Raw genomic sequence first — 19257 nt, forward strand, 5'->3', positions numbered from 1 at the left:
GATCTAATATGTATACTACCTGGGACAGGTTCTGACATGCAGCATATTTTTTAATATAGGATAGTAGCTATCAACATTGAATTTTACTAGCTTTAAAACCACTGCTATGATCAGCAACATAACAGATTCCTGATGAGAATCATGAAGCTTGGAGCAGAGCTCCAGACCAGATGCCTTGTTCACACCGAGTCTCTGAAGGTCAAGTCACCAAAAATAGAGACAATAGAAAGACCATCTGACTCTCAGGTTTGGGCTTGAGGAAGCTGCAAGCCAAAGGATCCTGAGAAATGGCATGGGTGCCATCCACTGCCTGGGAGCTAAAGCTCTATGCTCCTATTCTCCTTCTGGCCTCATATAAGGCTTGCTAGGGTCTTGAGGGCACACACACTCTGATGTCCAGTCTCATCTCCAATCAACTGGGTGATAATGAGGCTTCGGTTTATAGACAGTCTTCTCTCTGTCCACATTTCCTGTCCTCACCGCACAAGAAGGATCTTATAGACTCAAGCTGGAGATTCCCATTAAGCCTAAAGAAGAACTTCGAAGCAGTCTGAGAAGTGGAAAGCACATGGTGGGCAGCTCTACTTGATTCTAAACTCCTGTCGTTGACTCTGCCACTAGGGAAATGACTCATTGCCAGGAAGCTGCCCCTGAGCCAACCCCATCCGGACTCTGTGCTGTCTGATCTTAGACTACACATTTTATGCCTCACTGCTTGGCAAAGGCATCCCTTGAAAACAACCTCCCTTCCAATCCATAGAATCTCAGCCAAGACCAAGCTCTCCTGTAGGGATGCATTTAAGAACATGTGCTTTGAAGATAACACAGAGCTGAGTTCCAGTCTTGCCTCCTCAATATCCTGAGACCAATGGCAGCTTCCCCTGTCTGTCTGGCTTCCACATCTGCAATTTAGTGGTATGAGCATTTAGCCCGGAATTTAACACACAGCAGATGTTTAGCACACAGTAGGTACTCATAGCTCTGCTCTTCATCAGTGAAGTCAGGCCATAAGCAAAACATCCCCTCCCTCCTCCCCCCAAAGACTGGGACACAGGCAGCTCCACAGAAGGTGTGCAACAAGCTTCCTGGCAACACAGACACATGGTTCCAGCTCCTTAGCTGTGTATGACCTTTGGGCTTTATTGTCGTCATTCAGCTCAGTCCAGAAACACTTGCTGTTTTCTCTCTGATTAACATTAGTTTATCTGAACCACATCCAGCTTCTTCTAGGCATCTCTTTAGGTAACTGAAGCCAGCAGAAAATGTTCACTCAAGAGTCTATGGGCAGCGTCACAGAATAAACAGCAGATCTTGAAAACAAGGCGTATGACCTTCTCTTTCGCTCCTTTCTTCCGCAGGCCACTGGACAGATGAGAGCTGGAAGACAGTTAGGGCATGGCTCAAGGAGATCTACCTCCTGAGCAAATCCCTGAGGTCATCCCAACAGCAAGGAGCTGGTCTAGCTGTGAATGCCCTTTTTTATTGGGCTTCTTATTGTCTTGGCAACGATGGGAACTCTCCCTTTAATCTTCATTCACACTAGCATTGGGTTAGCTGCTCAAGACTCTTCCAGAAGTTCAGTATTGCAAAGAACTGTCACCCAAAGAAATAGAGGATTCCTGTTTTTCCACTTGAAAAAGATGGGATGTCTGCTTTTTAGATTAGTTTGTACAGAGTAGTGTGACAGGCACGAAGGAACAGAAAAAATGACCACTTGGAATCCTCCAGGCTTGGAATTCACCCTGACATGAGAAAGGAATAATGTCTCTGATTGAGACATTATTTTAAAAGCAGCTTGGGGGGCCCGGCATGGTAGCCTAGAGGCTAAAGTCGTTGCCTTGTACGCACTGGGATCCCATATGGGCGCCGGTTCTAATCCCGGTGGCCTCGCTTCCTATCCAGCTCCCAGCTTGTGGCCTGGGAAAGTAGTCAAGGATTGCTCAAAGCCTTGGGACCCTACACCTGTGTGGGAGACCTGGAAGAAGCCCCTGGCTCCTGGCTTTGGATCGGCTCAGTTCCGGTTGTTGCGGCTACTTGGGGAGTAAATCATCGGATGAAAGATTTTCCTCTCTGTCTTTCCTGCTCTCTGTATATGTGACTTTCCTGTAAAAACAAATAAAGCTTAAAAAAAAAAGCAGCCTGGGGGTCTGGCATGGTAGCCTATTAGCTACAATCCTTGCCCTGCATGTGTTGGGATCCCATACGGGCACTGGTTTGGATCCTAACTGCTCCACTTCCCTTCCAGCTTCCTGCTTGTGGCTTGGGGAAACATTAGAGGATGGCTCAAAGCTTTGGGATCCTGCAGCCATGTGGGAGACCTGGAGTAAGCTCCTGGCTCCTTGCTTCAGATTAGCTCAGCATCCTGCCATTGTGACTACTTAGGGAGTGAATCAGTGGATGGAAGATCTTTCTCTGTTTCTCCTTCTCTCTAAAAATCTGACTTTCCCATAATAAATAAATAAATCTTAAAAAAAAAAAGCAGCTTGGCTGAAGCCCAAAGGTATCTACAAAGAACCACATGCATTTATACATATATGTTAATGAGATTGGACATAGGCAAACATTCACGACATTGCCACTGCAACCAAGAGAGGTAAGTGCTGATACATGGTATAGCAGGTAAAGCTACAGCACAGGCGTTCCATATGGGCACTGGTTCAAGTCCTGGCTGCTCCTTTTCTGATGCGGCTCCCCATTAATGTACCTGAGAAAAACAGTGGAAGGTGGTCCAGATCTTTGGATTTCTGCCTCCCACATTGGAAATCTAGATGGGGTTCCAGGGTCCTGGTTTTGGCTTAATCCAGAACTGGCTGTTTTGACCATTTGGATAGTGAACCAGTGGGTGCAAGATTCTCTTTCTCTCCCTTCTCTTCTCTCTCTCTGCCTCCTTTCTCCTACTCCCCTTCTCTGCCTTTCTCCCTCCCTCTCTGACTCTTTCAAAATAGATTTAAAAATAAATCTTTTTTTTTTTAAAGTGAACTAGGAATTGGTGGCATGGCATAGCAGGTTCAGTCTGCTGAATCAGCAACCCATACCAATTTGAGTCCAATCCAACTTCTTGCCAATAGCTTAGAAAGGCAGTGGAGAATGACCCATGTCCTTGGGTCCCTACAGCCACAAGGAGAACCAGAAGAACCTCAAGACTCTTAGCTACAGATCAGCCCAGCTCCAACAATTTGGGCCATATGGGGAAAGGATCAGCAGATGGAAGACCTCTCTGTCTCTCTTTTTTCTCTGTATCTCTGCCTTTCAAGTAAAAATAAAATAAATCTTAAAAGATAGAACTAAAGAATGAATGATAACATTAAAAGGAGAGCTATCCAACACATCTCCCATTTTTCTTCCATCCCGTGTATGTATACATGTGTGCACATGCATGCAGTCATGTGCTAAGAGCACTTCACATGGTTGATGCGTCTACAGACCTTAAAGCATCAGATACATTGCTATCACCGGCAGACCCTGTGCTGCTCAGCAGATTCTTGGAGCATGTTCATCCAGCATCACAAACTCTATGCTCTTTGAACAAACTCCCTTCCCCCGTCTCTCAGTCCCTGTCAACCACTATAGGGTTTCTGCTTCTGTGACTTTGGCTATGCAGGCTCCTTGCATTCGTGTCACCTTGCAGTATTTAGCCCTCTGTGACTGGCTGCCTTCACTGCCACTTTGAAGGGTCCAGGAAGGCACCCATAGCCATGTATTCACAAACATAATTAAATAAACTTGTGCAATTGGTTCAAGTCCAGACAGAAGGATGCTAGATTTACCTCTTCACTCAAAGTCCTTTCAAGGTCATTGAAGCTCTGTTGCCATCTTTGGTGCTTCCCTGTCCCCTCTGTCCCACGAATATGATTCCTATGGCATTGTATTTTGGCTGTGTGCTTGTGTCCCTTTGGCTGGACCAGAGTTAGCAGCAGAGGCTGTGCTATGACCCGGGACAGTGTTCCAGGCTTACAGGTATGCTTAGGTTGAAAGTTTCTGGGATTCAGTTTCCAGCCCAGATGCATCAGCTCAAGCACAGGAGAGCATCACAGCTTGTGTGGCTAATGTCTCCATTCACAGGAAACAGGAGCAGAGAGGAAACTGAGGAGTACATGGACAAGGCACTGGACTGGTGAGTGGGAACTGGAACACCAACAGTGTGTCTCAACACATACCTCATGTTCCTCCAGCTTACAAGGGCAAGGATGGAGATGCGCTGTCCTTAAGTGTCCTCATTTTGCAGATTGACAGAGATGTGTAGGAACTGAAGTGTGATCAGGAATCCTGCCTCCATCCCCAGGATGACCCCACCCTGTGCGTGGCAGCCCAGAGCTACTGCAGGCCTCATCTCTCAAGCCTTCTTTGCACTTGCTCTTCCCTCTGCCTGGATTGACTCACCAGCATATGTACCTGTGTGTGTCCCCTGGTCCCAGCTGTATTCTAATGGCCCTGCCAGAGTCACCTTAAACCTTCTTTTCCTGAAGCCTTGGTGGGTCCCTGACTCAGCTGACACTGCTCAGAAGTTGTTGGAGCACTGTCTGCCTCCTCTCTCATGCTTCCCTGAGCTCTCAGAACGCCAGCATGAGGTCATACGTGTATTTCAGGAACCCACAGGTGAGCAACCTGCTGCTGTAGGTGATGGATCCCACACCAGCTGTCCCTACAACAGATCTGTAACCAATGCCTCCCCACTTGGCCCTTGGGTGAGCTGAGCCACTCCTGTTCAATTCAACCGTATGTGTGCTCTGTTTTCATAGCTCATCCAACTCCAAGGGGACTCTTGCACCCAAGTGTTGGGAATCAGAGTAGCCCGGCTATGCACACATTTGATGGTTTGACAACACGTGCGAATGGCCTTAGAAAGCAAAGCACCATGGTCTCCAGGATTCCTTATCCAGAAACATATCCTGAAGCAATAATCTGCACTCAACCAGGATTTCTATTTGAGGAAGGGCAAGGTCAAGTGAGCAAAGCTCGTAATGAAGAGGCATTGCCTGGTGATGGGAAATTAGCACAATTATGGCACCTTTAAATAGGAAATATTAGGGGAGAAGCCATGGGACATTATGTGGTTGAGCAAGCCATGGTGTAACAGGTAAACCTGCAGCCTGTGGCGGTCAGCATTCCACATGGACATCAGTTCAAGTCTTGGCTGATCCACTTCCCACCCAGCTCCCTGCTAATGCACCTGAGAAAACAGCAGAGGATGGCCCAAGTCCTTGGACTCCTACACCTAAAACATGGGAGATCCAGGACTTTGCCTTGGCCCAGTCCTATTGCAGCCATTTAGGGGGTGAATCAGCACATGCAAGTTGTCTCCCTACCCCTTCCCCTCTGTAACTCTGCCTTTCCAATAAATAAATTTTTACTTAAAAAAATTACACAAGAAAGTATATACTAAATATCACTATGTAAAAGACAACCACAAGGAGACTTCAAAATGTTTATAGAAAAATGAAACAAAGTTAATTTTTGCACAAAAATTTGGAAATCCAAGCATAGTTGTTTCCCATATTGTGCATTTTTGAAAGTATTTGAAGACCCGTTGTATGTGCGGATTTTAAAAAGAAATCTTACGCTGAAATAAACTTGGCTTCTAGTTTCATTTTCCATAGGTTTTTTGATGTGTCCTTGTGTGCCCAGGCACATAAATTCACTTAAAGAAGCCAGACTTTAAGCAGCGCTCCCCTCTGAGCTGTAGCACTGGGGATTTTTTCCCCCTTTTCCTTCTGCTTTTCCATATGCCCCAAGTTTTCTATAATGAAATATTCTGAGATGAGTAGGCAATGATTTTTACTCTATTATGTTATCCAATAAGAAATTTGTCTTTGAGAAATTTTCAGATAATTAATCTGTGTTAAAGAAACATGCAATTAATTCCGTTAACATAACAAAAAGTCAGAAAGAAAAGTCACCATGAGCTTCCAGCCCAGGGAGGTTCCCCTGATTATCATTTGCTGTTATAACCTGAAATTAGAAAAAAAAAATGCTTAAAAAAATCAGTTGCAATTGGAGTTAGCTGATACAATGCCCTCTGAATTTGTGCCAAATAGCTTCAAGTGAGGGTCCCAGAAATCGGGTCTCCAGAGAGACCCTCCTTAGGGGAGAGCAGATACAGGTCCCATGGTTACCTGTGGAACCTGGAAGTCATGTCACAATGGGAAGAGTGTATCTGGGTTGCCATGTGCCCAGGTTCTCTGACCAGGCTCTGAGAACTGGAAACATTTCTCAGGAACAAAAATGAGACATAGCTGTGCTCCAGCTGTCTCCTCTTGTCCCTGGGGTGATTGTTGGGGTAAGATATAAGCTATGCCCTACATTTCCTCTCCTTCTCATGCCCCCTTTTTTCAGCAGATCGCTCCCACCCCGAAGAGCCTCTAAACCACTTTGGAGAAGACTCAGGACCTTGAAGGGAACCTGAGAGAAGTAGGGAGGACTACAGGGTCACTCAAGGATCTATGAGGGGACTTCACAAATTTTATGAAAAAATGGGCTTAAGAGATAAATTTGTTTTGCTATAATTTTCTAAAAATGTCTTTTCGTAACATGCATCTCCCATGAGCTTTTTGAAGCACCCTCCCATTTCCATGTTGTTCTATGTCAATTCCATGGCAGGGCTCAGCACTGCCAACAGGTACATGCAGTCTGCAACTTAGGGGTGCCACAGTTCTGGTCTTTCTTTGGAGTTGATCATAGTTATGGACAGACTGCAGCAAGCATCAGCTACAATGAACTCAGGCTTACTTGCAGGTCATCACCATGCTAAAGTTTCCCCTTGAACATAATACACTCTCTATCCTGTCCTCTGGCACAAGACCAGCCAAGCCCCTTTATCTTGTTTCTGTATGCTGGGCTGTGACATAGGCAGCCACCATCAGATCAATATCTGCTCTTCCCTAAGTGACAGACTCCCACTTTATTTTGTGTTTCATATGCCCAACTAAGAGGTCTCCAGTCCCAGGCTTCCTCACATGCATCTCACAGACACCAGTGGACTGTGGGCACAGGTGTCAGCTAGGACATGGATGTTCCTGGCCTTGAAATGATGTTAGTTGACACAGGTGCTTGAGCCACCACAGCATGGCTGCAATAATACTCTAGTGGCCACCAGGCCAGGGCTTGAGTGAACTGAGAGTGGGCGGTATTCGCCCAACACCAGCCTCACCCTAGAGAGCAACATACAGGGACCTCCCCGCCCTGACCCAAGCTGCAGCTCATTTCTCTTGGACATTGAAGCATCCGTTGAGACCCTGCTACCCTCCACTCTTTTTTCCCTCCACCCCTATCCTCAGCAGCGACAGTGGCCCTTTAGGACAAGAAGACAGCCTTGGCACTGGAAGCCGTTCATCAGAGGATAGGGAAATGGGAGGTGGCAAAGCCTCCAATGGTCCCTGGGGTGCTGAGTCTGGGCTTCGTTCTTATGAGAGGTGAAGGAGCTCCTGGATGGTTTCAAAACTATTACTTTTAGGTCCATTATTATGGGGCAGTGAGGTTAGCTGCCACTTACAATGCTGGCATCCTATATCAGAGTGCTGGTTGCTTCTGATTCAGCTTCCTGCCAAGACAACTTGGAAGGCAGGAAAAGACAGACATGGGGCACTGCCACCCCTGTGGGAGATTTAGATGGATTTCCTAGCTCCTAGCTTTTAGCCTTGCCAGAATCTTGTTGTTAAGGCCATTTGGATCTTTTTCCAAATGGTTATTTCTGGCCTCTGCTATTACTTGCTTTCTTCTCCCACCCGATCCCCACCCCCAGTTACACAGCCCTGGTCTGAGAAGGGTCTCAGAAAGCTTTTCTTTATAACTATGTGCCCATTAAATGAATGAATGAATCTAGAAAAATACACATATTGGGATATGACTCAGCTTTGAAATAGGAGACCCCATCATGTTCAGCACTGTGGATGAACCTGGAGTAATTGCATTGAGTGACATAAGCCAGACACAGAAACACCTATAACACATGGTCTCACTTACATGTATAATTATAGAAGCCTAGGGTAGAACGATGGTCACCTGAGACAAGAAGTGGGACAGCAAATGTAGGGAGAAGGGAGGTGTTGGTCAAGAACTTGCAGTTCCAGGAGGACAGGAAGATACGGGTTTAAGTTCTGTTACACAGCATCGTAGCACAGCTTGTATTATTGTATATTCAAAATTGCCAAAAGAGGGACAGGTGTTTATCGATTAGCATGTGAGTTAAGATGCTCACATCATGCACCAGACTGCTTGGGTTTGATTCCCAGCTTACTGATACAGACTTTGGGAGACACCGGTGAAGGCTCACGTAATTGGATTACTGACACACATGTGAGAGACCTGAGTTGAATGCCTGGCCCAGGCTTCAGTTTGGCCCAGCTCAAACTGACCAGTGGATAGAAGATCTCTCAGTATTTCATTCTTTTTTTATGATTTTTTTTTATTCATTAATTACATTGTATTATGTGACACAGTTTCATAGGTACGGGGATTCTCCCCACCCCTCCCCAAACCCTCCCACCATGGTGGATTCCTCCACCTTGTTGCATAACCATAGTTCAAGTTCAGTTGAGATTCGCTCATTGCAAGCATATACCAAACATAGAGTCCAGCATCTTATTGTCCAGTCAAGTTCAATGGCTTCTTAGGTATACCCTCTCTGGTTTGAAGACAGAGCCAGCAGAGTATCATCCCGATCAATTAAAAGCTCCAACATACCATCAATAAAAATTTACATCATTATGGAATTAATTGACATAGTAATGAGTAGCCAATATGTTAAAAATAAATGCTAAAACAATGTCAAAACAAACAAGCCACTCAAGAAATGGGCACGGGAAATGGGCAGACACTTCACAAAGGAACAAACCCAAATGGCAAATAAACATATGAAAAAATGCTCAAGTTCCCTGGCAATAAGGGAAATCCAAATTAAAACATCAATGAGGTACCACCTAACGCCAGTAAGACTGGCCCACATGAATAAAAGCACCAACAACACTTGCTGGCAAGGTTGCGAGGATAAGGGAACCCTACTCCACTGCTGGTGGGGCTGGAGGCTGGTACAGCCTCTATGGAAATCAGTATGGAGAACATTCAAACAACTCAAATTCAACATACCGTATGATCCAGCAATAGCACTCCTAGGAATATATCCAGAACAATTGTTTTATGAGAAACCAACATGCACTCCTATATTCATAGCAGCACAATCCGTAATTGCAAAAACATGGGCACATCAGCAGAGGATTGGATAAGAAAGCTATGGTTCATCTACTCCATGGAATACTACTCAGCTATTTAAAAAAAACCAAAATGCAGTTCTCTGTGGCCAAATGGGCCAAACTGGAAACCATAATACTAAGGGAAATGAGCCAATCCCAAAAGGTTAAATACCACGTTTGCCTTAATTTAAGATGATATGATGTTATGTATAACATGTTATGTTATGTATGTTATATGTTGTGTATAAACTAAAATTGAAATGCCAATGTGGTGGTCACAGAAGGTGGTTAAGAACTAGCATTCTTTATTTTTTAAAAGGAAGTTCTGCTTCTGACATTTCTTAAGTAGTAAAGAAATGGGAACACACCCTTGATTCTGTGAGTGCTGCTCATGTACACAGCTCCATCTGTCGGGAAACCCAAAGAGAAGAATGGATTACAGGAGAAGGATGCCTTACCATCTCTTTGAGCATCAAAATCATGGTGATACCGTGAGACAACCTTGGTCCCCAGGGGACAGGGGGTGAGATGACAGTGTCCAAGGAAGGCTCAAGTACACATGCACATCCCTGCAATCTTTTGTGGTGGTGGTGGCTGCTGGAATGATCATTTGGTATGAATCTAGCCAGCATGTGCAGTAAAAATAGGCCTGTCCAGCTCACAGCTACCACACAATTAATTCAGACAGACAGTAGCAAGAGTATGTAAGCACACCCACATGGAGGAAACTTGTCAGACCCTCTGAAAGCAACACCACAGCAACCAGCTTGGGCCAAAGCATCCCCCACCCCATCTGGAGCACCAAGTACAGCTGACAGAGCTATGATTAGCAGCCCTCTACCTTTATGAAGCCCTGCAGTTCTCAGCCAGGCCAAGGATGTGGCTTCTGGGAAAAAGGCTCCTGGCAGTGAGCGGTAACTGGCAGGATGGTGGATCAGACTGATACTGCCACCCTGCACGCATTGCTTCAGATCTGCTCTCCCCAGTACACCTAACAGCAACGCCCCCCCATACTCCCCTCACGGGCATCCTCACCAGGCTCAACTGCACATGCGCAAAAAGGAAGCCCATGGATGGCTTCCAAGGCCACAGCTTCCAGAACAGAAGAGCTGAGGCACTGCAGGGAACAGGAGTCCTGTGATGGATGGACTCAAACCTTGAACCTTTGACCCTGACCTCAAGGAACCCCCTCCATTAGGGAAGGGTTGGTGTTCGAGGGGAGCCTTGAGAGGCCTGAGGTTGAAAGTCCTTCACAGCATGCCAGCTGGGATCTTTGGTCTTCATCCACTCTTGCCATGTACCATCATTCAAGGCCAACTCCAACCACTCCTCTTCCAGGAAGCCTTCTCTGACTGTCCCAGCCCACATGGTTCTGGACTTGTAAGGTACTGCAGAGCATGACTGATTTTGTTTTGGGGAAGATAGAACAAGTCCGTTATGAGACAAGGACAAAAGTTCAAGTCAGCAGTCTCTGGGGTAACACACTGGAGTGTACCCAGATCCTCTTGTTGGTACAAACATACATGTATGTACATGCAAACACACACACAGAGATGCTGGGAATCACAGCTGCTGACAGCTTGATGCTATAGCTCTTCCCAGGAATTGTCTTTCACTGTCTAGAACTATCACCCAGGATTCTGCCCTGTCCCATGACCTGTTGTTGGCCAATGTAGGACTCAAAGGCCATTGCTATGCAAATCCCTAGGACAACTCTGAAAGGCCACTAAGTTCTAGACCTCCTTCTAAGATCAGCTCCATGTCCTGTCCCAGGCTGCCCTTCTTACCACCCCATAGGTGTGTCCCCCAAGGGCTTGTCCTGACCAACTAATCATACATGACTCCCCATTACACAGGCTGTTTTCAGAAGCAAATCTGAGAAATGTGACTATTATTGCTGTACTATATAATGATGTTAATATGATTAACAGTTACTAAGCAACTTGATTCTTTAAAAGTTTAATTACGCAGGAGTACAACACCTGTTGACCTGCATGTGAACTGGGTTAGGAGGAGAGCCAGGCTGGGCATACTTACTGTACCTACTGGTGCATGCATGAGCCAGAGTAAGGGCAGGCTGGGTGGGCTTTGCCACATCAGCTGGAAAGTCCTGTTTAGCTAGATTTCAGAACCACCTGGGGAGTGCAAGATCTGGGACAGGGAATGGGTCCAGTAGTAAAACTATCGTCACCTCTGTGATGGGCAATTCCCACTGGTGAGCATGAGAACCAGGACTAGGGTAGGCCTGGGTAGACAGGTGGTGGCACCCACTGGCATGAGTGTGGGCTGGAGGGTGGAGTTGGCTGGGTGTAGTTAGGCTTCAACCCCCAAGGATATGTACAAGGGATGAATAGGATGTGCAATAGACTGCATCAGTCCACTACACATTCCGGCAGGCACAGAAACCAGCGCTGGGGTCTAGTGGGGATTGTTGGGGATTTCTCTGAATGGGCTGCACATAGTTCCTGATGATGAGGGCTGAGTGTATGGTGGGAAAAGTTGGGCTGGGCTGTAACACCCATTGGTTTGTGTAAGAGAAGGGGCTAAAGATAGATCTGACCTAGCACTTATATCTACCAGAGTGTGTTTTTAGGCTGATGTGGGTGACAGAAAGGTCCAGACTCCATGTTGGTGGGCGTACATAGGAGTCAGGTCTGGGATCACCTCAGGCAAGATTTGTTTGAGTCCCCCAGCTAGACCACTAGACTCAGATCTCCAAACATAGGGAGAATGGTAGGACCTATGGTCTGACAGCAGAAAGCATGCATTAGGACTGGGCCTCCTCTGTGGCTTAGATGGAGTGATGGATGGCATACCCAGAGGCATGTGGAGGGTTTGGCAGTCTGTTGGAGCCAGCCTAGGATATCTGGTACCATATGAATGGAAGGAGGGCAGAACAAATTGGTTAACTATCCCAGCTAAGTATTGACAACAAATGTCTGGGTGAATGGAGACTCTAAGGTGGATTATGTCAGCCAATGAAGCTTGGAAAGATTTGCTCATCCTTGGATCAGTGAGATTGATAGCATCTCAGAACTATTGAAACTGAGCAGAACTCTCAGAACACATTCTACATTGGGGACCCTGGGATGACATCAAGTGGTCACTCCCCACTTCTGGATATTGAGGCACTGGGAGGCTGTGTGTGACTTCTCCTCTTTTCTTCCCTCCTTCCCCAGATACAGGAAGAAGAAAAAGAAATGTTGGAATCAATGGTCTCATCCACTTTTTCCTAGTCCCTGACCCTTCCCATCCTAATCAACTATGTGAACATCATAAAAAATTATTTACCCATTTATTTGAAAGAGCAATTGGGTGGGGAAGACAGAAAACATCCTAAAATCTATTTGTACACTCCCTAAATGACTGCAATAGCCATATGTGCAGTGAGTCAAAGCCAGGAGCCAGGAACTTCATCTTGGTCTCCTTCGTGATCGATGGGGCTCAAGTCCCTGGGCCATCCTATTTTGCTTTCCCAGCCACATTAACAGGGAACAAGAAAGGAAGCAAAGCACCTGGGACTTGAATTGGTGTTCTGATGTGGGATGTCTCTGTTTTAAGTGGTGCTTAATCCACTGTCCCACCATGCCAACCCCAGCAACACTAGTTTTAAAAGGGGTAACCTTTGTTGACACATCCTTTTCCTTTTTGCCAGAACCTGTTTTTCCACACACCCACCTGAGAGTGTATGATGACACTACAGAGAAACAAGGGCAGAGAGAGAAAGTTTCATCCTGTGGTTTCCGCGGCACCTGGTTGAGGGGTAAATTTGAAAGTCAGGGCTCTCTGGGTCCAGAGCTGAGATCCTGCACATGGCCTGTCATGTGATTACTGTTTTATATGCATTTTTATACATGCTCTGTCATGTGGTCACTATTCTACACACATGCAGTCTTTCTTGGTTGACAGTAAACTCTTCAAAGGCACACAGCATGCCTGTGTCACTCCGCAGACAGTAGTTTCTCAGTCAAGGCCGGCTAGCAAATTGCTTTGGGCAGAATGAAAGCAGGCCACTAGCCAATCTGTGGAGACTACACAATTCCTGCCCTGGGTTCCCTCTTCTACACATGGCTGACTGCTATTTACCCACAGACATTTAAAGGTCATGATAGTAATGCTCAGGCCTGAGCTTATCACTTCTTCTGGGCTCATAGGTATTAAACATACAGATGTGTGTGCAGGGGGAGGCAGCAGAGAGGCCCAGCTCTTGATGAGGCGACTCCTGGCACCAGGTGTCTGTTTTGTCCCAGCAGCTTCAATGACATGGCAGTGGCCTGCTATGCAAACCTACCATCCAGGTCTCTGAACTCCCAGAATTCTTGGCTGCGTTTGAGCCATCCAATGTCATTGTGCACTTTGATCTTGTCTTGCACCACCTGCTCACAATCCCAGGCAAGTCCTAACTTCACACCCAGATCAAGCTCCTTTTAGGAAGAGGTGACAGAGACCTCAGCATTCATTTGTGAGTGCCCATGGCCTCCAGCAAAGGGCTGAGCACAAGGTTGAGCCCCGGGTGACTGGCTGAAGACTGAGAAGATCTGATTCCCATATCCTCAGGGCAGCTCAGGAGGTGCAATCTTATGGTAGCCCCAGCTCTAGACTACAGCATGCAGAGTGGAAAGTAACAGAAGTCACTACCCAAGAACATTCTCCACCAGGATGGACTGAGTTCTAACATGTGGGCTGGCCAGGGTTTGCTTAGAACAGGACAGAAAGATAGTAGCTGTAGGAGTAGAAGCTTAAACAGCTGACCTGTCACTGCTCTGGCGTCTCCTACAGTTGCCATGTGACAATGTCTCATCCTGGCCCACCATCTCTGCCTTCTATGCCAACTTGTTGCACCTCTCATTGAACTCCAACATTGGATGCTCTACCATCACATCATGTGGGCAAGACCCTTTGATTTGAGAGAGCTGACTCACACATGGACCTGTACCTCACACCACACATTCATCTACTCACACACAACCCATCTAACCATTCACACAATGCATCCATCCCTACACACAACACATCCGCCTCCTCATAGAACACACTCGTCCCCTCACATATCCCCTTCATGACGTCTGTGCTCAGACCCCCACCAGGTACACAACTGCTCCAAAGGCAGATGGAGTTGACAACACAACTTCCAAATAAATGAAGCAAGAAATAATAAAACCAGCAAATGTGGGGCTTAGAGGGAAATATATACCTTTAAATGTGTCTGTTAAAAAAAAGAAGAAATTTAAAAGTCAATAAAGCCAATAGTTGATTCTTGGAAAAGGTAAATAAAACTGGCAAATCTGTAGCCAGACTAATCGGAAGAGAGGGAGGTATGGTGGGAGATAGCAATATTAATCACGAATTTCAAAAGAGACACCACTACAGATGCTACAGAAGTCGAAAGATCATGCCTTAACCTCCTGCTTTACTTCTGGGGGCTGACATGGGTCTTTGACTGACTGGCTCAGGATCAGGCAAGGCTGATGTCCTCACTTGCTTGCTTTCTGAGGTCAGAGAGCTAAGTTCTCTGGCTCCTCCCATGGACTGTCATATCTGCAGATCTGCTGGGAACCGTAGTGTGAGAGAAAAGTCTTGGAGAAGGATGCAAGCCAAGAAAAGGCAGCAAAATGCAGGGGATCCAGTTCTTATCTCCCCAGTTTCTTGAGCAATTCTGCTTTGCTTATTGTGCTGCTTAGAGTTGAGTCTTCACTGCTGGTAATTGAAAGAATCCTGGCTAATGAGATCCTGATACCACCCTGCCCCTTCATCAGAGTATATACGTCATCAGTCAGTATTATGTGCCACTTCATGCAACACAGCATAAGATCCATGTCTGGTTTATTTACCATGCTTTCCTACAAAACAGTAAGAGATCAGGAAATTCATATAAGGTCAGAAGACAAATACATATAGTTGTACAGTTGACCCTCTATATCTACTGTCAGCCCAATGCAGGTCCAAGACATTTGCAAATCAAATGCTTTTGTGCTGAACATGTATGGTCATCTCTCCCCCTTCAGCACAGTGTAACTATTTATGCAGTGCTGACATTGTGTTAAGCATTATAATCAATCTGGAAATGATTTAAACTCCTGCAAGGTGGGGAACATTTTTTCTGCCAGGGGTCACTTAAATACTTACTACATTCTTCGTGGGCCAAACAAAATGACCAAGTTCAAAATCAACCTATCGAGTCACTGAATTTCAAGTTCCTTGGCAAGGCAGCACCAAAACCAGTCCTTATAGGGCTGGATGTTGCCCACCCTGATTGTGTTCAGAAGGTTATGCATGGAGAACATGTAGATACAGTCTCTGGATTTGAGCATCTGCATGAATGCTAATTCCAAGTCCAAGGGACTGTTGCTAGGCATGGAGACCCAGCGGGGTAGAATTCTCCTTTGAGTTCTTGTAGATGTGAACTCAACAGACACATAAAGAGGTCTCCTGATCCTCCTTGGCACTGCCAGGAAAGGTAGTTTCTGAGTTTCAAGAAAGGGTCCATACCCCAAACTGAATCATGCCTTCTCTCATCATGAACCTCCTCCAGGCTCTATGCTCAGTGGGACTCCAAGACTTTGACTTTTCAGAATCCTCTGAAGTGTAGAACAAGCTGCTCCACTGCCTCTGGCACAGGCCTTTGGAGCTGGGGTGTAGTGACCTTGTTTACAGAGACAGAGCTGAGCAGAAACACACAGACTGACTACAGTCAGGAGCAGAGGACTGCAGTATTTCCACGAGGCTGAAAAGATTCAGGACTCCTTGTAAACAGACAAAAAGAGGACGTTGTACAAGTGAAAGGAGGTGGATGGTCTAACTGAGCATAACCTGGGCATGTTAAGGTGAAGATTCCTAGGCCCCACCCTAAACCCATGGAATCTCTTGGACGTAACACTGCAAAAATTTTCATTTTCTAACAAATGTCTCAGGTAATACTGATGTGACTAAGAGTCCCAGATCAGGCAGCCTTTGTGGCAAGCCCCCACCTCACCTCCTTGGTGAGCGATTCCCATCCCTTTGGTTGAGGGGATAGTTGACCATGTGCTAGATAGATGAATGACTCATAGAACTCAACACCAACCATCTCAAACAAATACCCAGGTAGGTATGAGAGGCATGCTTTGTAACTGTAGGAGGGTGAGGTAGCCTCTGCTTCCTACAGGAAAATGTGGGTGGTGCAATTCAATTCTGCAGGCTGGTGCAAAAATACTTTTTCAGGATTAAGCAGTGGCTCTTCCACATCCCTGGACAACGAGGAGGGTTGAACAAGGTGTGGGTAGTGGAACCAAGAGGGGAACATGCAGTTCCACTACTGGAAGCTGGACTGATTCTGAGTCTGTATCTTAGTTCTCACTATACACCCTCTCACCATGCCCTCCAGCAAACCCAGCCTCCCTCAAGGCACAATGGGCACATGCCAGTGGTACGTGTGAGTGAGGCTCAAAGGAGTAAGGCTCAGGGGCATATGGATCATCCTAAACATTACCTGTAGAACAGAAAACATGTTTAAGAGAACTCATTTCCAGATGTTTGCATGCCCCTGGCATGGCCCAGGCCATTGCTAGAGGAGCTCAGCCTGGTCCTGAATATCACAACTCCAATCTAATACACAGGCTACAGGGGCAGAGAAGACTGAGAGGAAGGGTAGAAAGGGCATCTACAATGCTTGACTACCAGTCCCCCAAATCCAGAGAGGAGAAACAGATCCAGACTCCAACCTCAAAAAACAACCAGCCCAAGGAAGCACAGTGGCCACAGCATTCAGCTGAGACCCCAAATATGACAACAAAATGTCCCAGCAAGTTGAGCTGTTTCAGTTCCATCACTGGCCCTTTAACCATTCTTTCCTTATTCAAACAGGTTTCATTGGTATTAGCCACTTCCCAATCTCCACAATGCTAGGTCAAATATATTGTCATCTCACTTTGTGGGGGGAAAGCTCTTGTCATGCACTGAACATTTCCATATTCTAGAAGCTCTAAATAAACTCTCTGGCTACAAAGGATTTTCATGGATTCATTGACATGACAAATCTTCATTGACCACAGACTATGTGCTGGGCTCTGCACTGTTGCCTTCAGAAGCCGGAGATGACTTTTTGTTTATACATACTCATTCAGCTAGGTGCTGGCATTGTGATGCAGGGAACTAAGCCTCTACTTGTGATGCCAGCGTCCTGTATCAGCTCCAGTTTGAGTCCTAGCTGTTCCCACTTCCCATACTGCTAATGCACCTTGGAATGTAGTGCATGATGGGCCAGGTACCTGGCCCCCAGCTACTCACGTGGGAGACTTGAATGGAGTTCCTAGCTCCTGTCTTTGGCCTGGCCCAGTCCTTTGTGTTGTAACCATTTGATGGAATAATCTAGAGGACTCTTTCTCCTCTTTCTCTGTCTCTCTCTCTCTCTCTCCCTGTGTGTGTCTGTCTCTCCCTCTCCCTCTATTTAGCTCTGCCTTTCAAGTAAATAAATAAATCTTTTTTAAAAAAAATTAATATGAGTTACCAGAGCAACTCATATATCATGTTGCAAGTTTTTTAAATGAGGCAGTTTTACATACACTGATGTGAAAAGATCAGAGCAGATTGCTAATTTATTTTTTAAAGTAACAACCGAATGGTGTTTCATATTGCATCATTTGCATTAAGAGAGGGAGGAGGAGCAAGGGAAAGACAGGCTGAAGGGGTAGAAGGGAGGGATGCACAAGGCTAGGCTTTGCAGGGATTCTGTTGTTCGGAAGCACAGGAAGCTATGACAATGGTTATCTGGGGGAGGTTGGGGGGTGTGCAGAGAATGATGGTCCCCAAATTGAGGCTGTTTTTTCCCATACAATCTTTAGGATTGGTCTTTCGGATTAAACTCTTTAGAATTAGCCTTAAAAACTCTTCATGTGTTACCTACCTCTTCCTTCGAAACTAATGTGCTGAAAGTCAAGAACAGTGGAAGCCCGGGAGGTCAGGTGGAGATAAACTGATGCTGGCAGCCTTAGTAACTGATCATGGGTTCCCTTGGGCCCCCCAGGAGGGGTGCTTAACTTGGTGGAGAAGTCAGGACAAGCTTACAGAGGAAAATGACGTCTTGATTAAGCCCAGAGCGTTCAGCAGAATTGAAGGTTGCTGTCCTTCACATCATTTAGCTGTCAAAAATAAGTAAGTCAATAAATGGAGGCTCTCCAGAAAGAGCTCATGGGTCTCTGGTGGTCTCTGGGGAATGGTGAAGGCTGAGGCGGGGGGCTCCTAGCAGAACAGTGTGTGCCTGGATTTCCCTGGGGGCTGCTTAAGACTCAGGGGAGCAGCAGGCAGCATTGCAGGGCAAAGGCAGCTGCCTGCAGAGATCATTGCTTAATTAGCATCCCTGCCTTCTGCTCACTCCCCATCTCCAACTCGGGTGATGTGCGGCAGTGATGAAGGCCTCTCTCTGGCTCTTATTCCTTAGAGTCATTGTTTAAGTGCTTAATTTCTGTCAGGTGAGATGAAACGTCTAAAAGCAAACTTTTTGGAGAACTGCCCACTCCCCTCCCCAACCCCATTCTTGGGCAACCTCTCAGAACACCCAGGTCCTCGCTGACATCTGTCTTCAGAGCACTCCATCAAAATCCGGTGCTGGCCTGCTGTCCTTTCCTTGGCCACCGGTAACCAAGGAAACCAGATACTATGGTAACACAGGGAGGAGAGGAAGGGAGGCATCCCGGAGCCCTGCCTTGCTGTCTCTCTCCTTTCTGCTGTGATCAAGGCAGGCACAGGGCACAGGGAACATCTGCTGGGAGATGACTCTGCTCTCACCTCTCAGCTTCCTGGACAGAACATCAGGAACCTCACATGGCGACCCCAACAGCAGACATCCAGAACTTTTTATCCCACAACTCGAGAGAGGGCTGCTGCCCCTGGATTCCCCAAAGCGGTGCTTGCACTCTAAGGTCTGTACTTGAGGCCCCAAATGGCAAGATATAAAGGACACATACATGTGTATTAAATGAGCGAGTAAGATTAAGATTATGTGAAAGCAGAGCCTTAAACATGGCTGAGGTGACAGCATATAACAAAAATGCCAAGTTTCTACATGGGCTTGACAGCACTGAATGTATAGCTTAGA

This window comes from Ochotona princeps, chromosome 16 (genome assembly GCF_030435755.1).
Source record: "Ochotona princeps isolate mOchPri1 chromosome 16, mOchPri1.hap1, whole genome shotgun sequence".
NCBI classification, from domain to species: Eukaryota; Metazoa; Chordata; class Mammalia; order Lagomorpha; family Ochotonidae; genus Ochotona; species Ochotona princeps.